The sequence below is a fragment of the Myxine glutinosa genome, chromosome 3, assembly GCF_964187855.1.
Source record: "Myxine glutinosa chromosome 3, kmMyxGlut1.1, whole genome shotgun sequence".
NCBI lineage: Eukaryota > Metazoa > Chordata > Myxini > Myxiniformes > Myxinidae > Myxine > Myxine glutinosa.
Genome location: NC_136263.1, coordinates 109,008,885 through 109,015,512, shown reverse-complemented (window position 1 = coordinate 109,015,512; position 6,628 = coordinate 109,008,885).

Sequence of the window (6,628 nt, the reverse complement as noted above, 5' to 3'; positions counted from 1 at the left end):
ACTGCCAAACTAAAGGTTTTTTAAAGTGCCAAAAAGGTGAGATGTTCGAGTGTTCAAGTGTATTGAAATGAAATTAAGATTTTAAACGTTGTCGGAAAAAAAGTTGATGCAGCATCTTTCACACCTCCTTTTTAAGACATTACAGTAGTTATTCGAGCCTGTTGTTTATGTACTTTATGACGTCTTTAAAAACAGCAACTTTCCTGTTTGGAATGATTTTCAATTTTGTTTAACCACGAGAGAGCTGGAAAAACTACAACAATTTTCGGAACAAATTCAGGGACAAAGTACTGCTAAAGTACAGTTTTGTTGTCCGATTCATGCTCCAAATTTAGCATTCAATTGAAATGAAGTTCTTAATCGTGAACTGACGTTTGTAGCCAGACAGAGGAAGTGAACCAATTGCTTAACTCTGCTTTTCGCTTCGTGTGCCAACAGTAATAAAATTTGCAGACCTAATGTCAGACACAGTCATCGTTGCTCCACGAATGGTTGCAAGACATCATTTGCGTGTTTCGTATGATTGTTTATTTAATTTGTACGGTCTGGCACCCAGCTCTGCTCACCAAACTCTCCTATGGTATCCATGGAAATCTCCATGCATGGCTTGCGGACTTCCTCTCTGGTCGTAGACAACGTGTGGCCCTGTATAGATTTCTCTCATCTCCCCTTCCTGTTCAGGCTGGAGTTCCCCAAGGCAGTGTTCTGGGCCCTGTGCTTTTTCTGGTCTTTATCAATGATCTCTCCGACTCTGGAAAATCCTCTCTATCTCTTTGCTGATGACTCCACTCTCTGCCGCTCCATTCCTCTTCCCTCAGATCGGCAGTCTGCAGCCTCCTCACTCTCTGAAGACCTGGACAAAATCACAGACTGGTCAAACAAGTGGAACATGTCTTTCAATCCTGACAAATTTCACACTCTTACTATGTCTCTCCGAAAAGATCGACTGGACAACCCTCCCATCTACTTTCTCAACAATCCTCTCCAAGAAGTTCTGTCGCTCAAGCTTTTGGGTCTCACTATCTGCCATGATCTTTCTTGGGAAAACCACATTTCCAAGCTGGCCTCTAAAGCCAGTCGCCGACTGGGCATCCTCCGTCGTGCGAAGTCCTTCCTCGGCACACCTGAGCTCCTCACCACATACAAGGCTTTCATCCGCAGCTCAATGGAATACTGTTCTCCCCTATGGGCCGGTGCTCCTGCCTCGCGGCTAGCTCGGCTTCACGCTGTTGAAACCAAAGCTTTCAGAATCATTGGAATCTCCTGTGATGAAGCGATCTCCGAGGGCCTTTCACTCACTCACCGCAGACAGGTAGGTGGTCTTTCTGTCTTCTACCGACTCCTCTCCGGCCTTGCTCCCCCAGCTCTCTCTGTGCTTTGTCCCCCAAATATTCCTACAGGTCACACAAGATCTGCCAGCAACCCTCTGATGGTTAAACTGCCGAAATCTCGGCTCTCTGCTCACCTTCACTCTTTCATGCCTCTTTTGTCCCGCCTCTGGAACAAACTCCCACACTCCCTTCAATCCCACTCCTCCCTCCAGGTCTTTAAAACAGCTGTTCACCACCATCTCTTATCTTCCCCCATCCAAAACCTTGATCTTTTCTACCCCCACTAATTCACCCCAGATCCACCTTGTTTGAAATTCCAACTTCTTTCCTGGAAGTCCCGGCAGTGTCCATGTGTTTTATACCTCTCCCACCCCCCCCCCCCCCCTTCCAATGCCCCCCCCCCCAAAGCCCTCTCCCTCCCACAGATCTCTCGATGTCCCTGCTCTCAGATGTTGTGTTTGTGTTCCTTCCCCTCTCGCCCCATCTTGTCTACCGCTCCCCATGTTATATGTTTTATGTGTCGGTTAGTCTTTCTGTGTGATTAATGTTAGCTCTTTCACGAGCCTCGATCTTTTATACAAAACAAAAACAAAAAATCTTTAAAAATCAAATTTTGAATTTGCATGAAAGTATCATAAGGCCATCACAGGGCATTGTAGCTAGACTACCAGGATGGTGCAAAGCACGTACCCCTGAGCTGTCTATCCTGAGTTTGATTCTTGAACTGACTGTACACGGTTGGATTAGTGCTTCGCAGGTGGGGTGTTCCATCACAAAACGTGCCATTCCTCAAATGGACGTTAATCCTGGGTGTCCCATCTATTGTTGAACATTAAAGATCCCACGGTGTTTTCGCGAAGATCAGGTGACATTCACCAATACCTCCTGCCCACATCATCTCGAGGCTGACAGGCTGGTTCGTTGAAAGATTTGGAACAAAAACCTTCCCCGGCCAACCCCATCACACCGTGGGATGAATTACCCACTTGCTCCCCGAATTTGCGAACGTACATTTCAAAGCATCGCTTGCATTCAGCAAAAGCACATGTTATCTATTTATATATATAAAATAAAGTTTTTGTTTGTTTGTTTGTTTGTCTGCACGTGCTAATCTCCTGAACGGTGAAAGATAGGAGGAAACCTCCAAAAACAAAAAATGTCGGGACGGGCCCCGGGAAGGTTATAGGCGACGTGGCGAGGCCGGTCAGGCCGCCTCGGCTGGGCTGGGCCAATTACGCAATTAAAGGCTGAGCTGAATTATAGTAGTCAATCTTCTACGGCCGCGAGTAAAAGCTGAATTATAGTAGTAAATTCATTCAAAAAGAACTGAAAATGTTGGGATGGGCCCCGGGAAGGTTATAGGCTAGGTGTCGAGGCCAGTCGAGGCCGCTTCGGCTGGGCTGGGCCCATTTCGCAATTAAAAGCTGAGCTGAATTATAGTAGTCAATCTTCTAGGGCTGCGAGTAAAAGCTGAATTATAGTATTAAATTCATTCAAAAAGAACCCGGGCAACGCTTCGGCGTGCGGTGGACGCAATGCTTTCGGCTAGTTATCTTCTATATATCTATAAAAGAAAGTTTTTTTTTTTTGATTTTTTGTTTGTTTGCCTGCACGCCATGACTGGGGAATCATGATGGGAAACGTGAGTGTGATCCCGTGTCTTCACACCCTCACACCCGGTGTGTACCCCGGTTTAGAATAGGTACACCGTATCCCTGCGTGTCGTAAGAGGCGACTAAAAGGGTTGGCGTCAGGATGGGCATCCGGCCATAAAAGCATTGCCTCAAAAAGAGAACCATGACAATTACAACTACATATGGGCAGGGTACAGCCCGAAGTGCCCCGTGGGGGACCCCACTCCCTCTCGTCAAAACTCAAGGTGGGGAACCCGATCGAAGCAATGGTGGAAATCATTCCATTTATGATGACGAAACGTCTGATGCCCGACGTGGAGATCGGTTTCTGAGTTTTGGGACATGGAATGTAGGGACAATGACAGGGAGATCAAGAGAAGTGGTGGAAGTATTGGTCAGAAGAAGAGTGGACATATGTTGTGTGCAAGAGACGAGATGGAAGGGAAGTGGTGTGAGAATGGTGAAGGGTCGGCAGGGACAGAAATACAAGTTTGTGTGCCAAGGGTGCCCGGAGGTGTCCGGAATGGTGTTGGTGTCCTGTTTTCTGAGGAGTTTGTAGACAGTGTGGTGAGTGTGACGAGAGTGAGTGAAAGGTTGATGATGGTGAAAATGATGATTGGAAAGCTCTTGGTGAACATCATCTCAGGATATGCTCCGCAGGTTGGTCGGAGCGATGAAGAGAAGGACAAGTTCTGGTGTGCGATAGAGAAGCTGATGGAAAACGTGAAAGATTAGGAAGTTGTTGTGGTAGGAGGAGACCTAAATGGACATGTGGGAAGGAGTATGGACGGTTTTGAGGGAGTTCATGGGGGTTACGGATATGGTGTGAGAAATGGAGAAGGTGAAAGGATTTTGGAGTTTGCTGATGGAGCTGATTTGTTGATTTGTAATACTCAGTTTCAGAAAGAGGATAGTAAGCTTGTTACATGCACGTCAGGTGGGTCGACGACAACCGTTGACCACCTGCTGGTGCGTAGGCGAGATAGGGGGCACCTCCGGGACACAAAGGTGATCCCGGTGGAGGAGGCTTTCACAGCACCACTTGGTTGTCTGCGACATAAGGGTGAAAGGTGCGAGGAGAGCTCGGTGGGTGAAGTACCAACCGAGAATGAAGGTGTGGAGGTTGAAAGAGGTGACAGTGAGGGGGGCATTAAAAGAGAGGCTGAGTATGGTAGAGGATGATGTGGTTGAGCTTGAAAATGGTTGGATCTCAATGAAAGATAGTCTGTTGGGAGCCGTTGGTGAGGTATGTGGATGGACAAAAGGACCACCGAGGCACTCGGAAACATTATGGTGGGATGATGAAGTTGGAAAGAAGATTGACGAGAAGAGGAAGAAGTTCAAGGAGTGGCAGAAGGCGAAGGGTATGGGGCAGAAAAGGCAGAGCATGAAAGTTATAAGGCAGCCAAGAAGGCTGCAAAGAAAGAGGTAGCAAAGGCACAGGAGGCATGCAGGAAAATGTTCGGAGAACACTTGGATTTGGAAGAGGGTCAGAGAGCGGTATTCAGGATTGCAAAGCAGATAGCGAAAGAGAGGTGTGATGTGATGGGGGTGAGTTGCTTGAAGGATGAAGTGGGACAAATCGTTGTGGACCCAGATGGAATTAAAGGAAGATGGAAGAGATATATGGAAATACTGTTGAATGCAGAGAATGAATGGGATGGCAACATGGAGAGTAACCCAGTTTTAGGACCGGCAGAGAAGATAACCGAGAAGGAAGTTGAGGAAGCGATAAAAGCAATGAAGAGTAGAAAAGCGGGAGGGCCGACGGGAGTTGTGGGAGATATGCTGAAGGCAGCGGGAAATTGGTGTGTTCAGAGAATGACAGAGAGCTGCAATCTGGTGGTGAAAGAAGGCCGCATTCCAGTGGATTGGGAACTGAGTACCCTCGTCCCTCTATGCAAGGGGAAAGGTGACCCTCTGGACTGTGGCTCGTATCGAGCGATAAAGTTATTGGAGCATGGAATGAAGGTATTGGAAAGGGTGTTGGAGAGGAGGATAAGGAAGAAAGTGAAGATTGACAAAAAGTTTGGATTTATGCCAGGAAGAGGAATGACAGACGTGCTTTTTATTGTGAGGCAGTTGCAGGAGAAGTACATGGAGAAGAGGAAGAAGTTGTTTCTTGGGTTTGTTGATCTGGAGAAAGCATTCGATAGGGTTCCACGTGAAGTAGTGACATGGGCATTGAGGAAGTTAGGAGTGGAGGAATGGTTGATCAGAGTAGTGATGGCAATGTACAAAAGAGCGCGCACAGCTGTAAGTACGAAGGACGGGAACAGTGGTGAGTTTGAGGTGAAGGTGGGAGTGCATCAGGGGTCGGTACTAAGTCCACTACTATTTGTAGCTGTGATGGAGGTGCTGGCTCGGAACGTAAAGGAGGGTTTACCGTGGGAGTTGTTGTATGCAGATGATCTGGTGTTGATTGCAGAAAGTATGGATGGACTGAAGGAGAAGATGAACAAGTGGAAGGAATGTAGGGAGGTCTGAAGGTGAATATCGGAAAAACGAAGGTGATGGCAAGTGGTAAAGCATGTGGTGAGGTGGAAAGAACTGGGAAGTGGCTGTGTGCTGTGTGCACGAAGGGTGTCGGAGTGAATTCCATTCAATGTACAATGTGCGCTGAGTGGGTTCATCAAAAATGTCGTGGTTTGAGAGGGTCATTAACCAGTGTGGCAGCTACATTTAAGTGTAAGGTGTGCACAGAGGGAGCTGCAGATGGAGGAAATGTTGAGTTGGATCTTGGAGACGGCTTGAAGCTGGAAGGTGTGAAAACATTTTGTTTTGGTCTAATTTAGTGCATAGGACCCTGTGTTGATAATGACGTAACACAAGTATAGTTCACACAAACAAACAAAATGGTCACGATGGAAGCAGAATTATGGTGACGTAATAAACCAGTGTCATCACTTCTCTTCCAAGTCAAAAAAATTCTTCTCTCTTAATGGAATTGCTGGTGTTGTGATGGAGCCTGCAGTAAAGTTGTCGCACTGCTGCGGTGCCCTGTGAGCTCGTCGGTACACCATCAATTTCATCATTTACACACCAGTCCTAGGAGACATGCTGAATGGAGAAGGTGGATCAGAATCGGCCACGGTTGTTAGAGTGAGATGTGCATGGAAGAAGTTTCGGGGACTGAGTGGCGTGCTGACGAGGAGGGGAGTGTCGTTGAAGCTGAAGGGAAAGGTGTATGCTGCATGTGTGAGAAGTGTTATGATTTATGGGAGCGAGACATGGGTAATGAACGTAGAGCAGCAACAAAGGCTGGAAAGGGTGGAAATGCGAATGGTTCGGTGGATGTGTGGAGTATCGTTGAGAGAGAGGAATACAAATGATGAATTGCGAAAGATGATGGGAATAGAGCCTGTGATGGATGCTGTGAAGAGAAACAGGTTGAGATGGTGTGGTCATGTGTTGAGGAAGGATGAAAGTGACTGGTTGAGAAGAGTGATGGAAATGAATGTAGAAGGAAGTCGAGGACGGGGAAGACCGAGAAAGACTTGGCTAAAGATGGTCGAAGAAGAAATGCGGGCAAGGGGGTTAACAAGGGGAGATGCAGAAAATAGGGCAAAATGGAGAAGATTGTCATGGGGACCGCAAGGCTAACCCCTGCTCTTGCAGGGAAAATGGCCTTAAAATGCCTGTTGTTGTTGTTGTTGCTGCCTG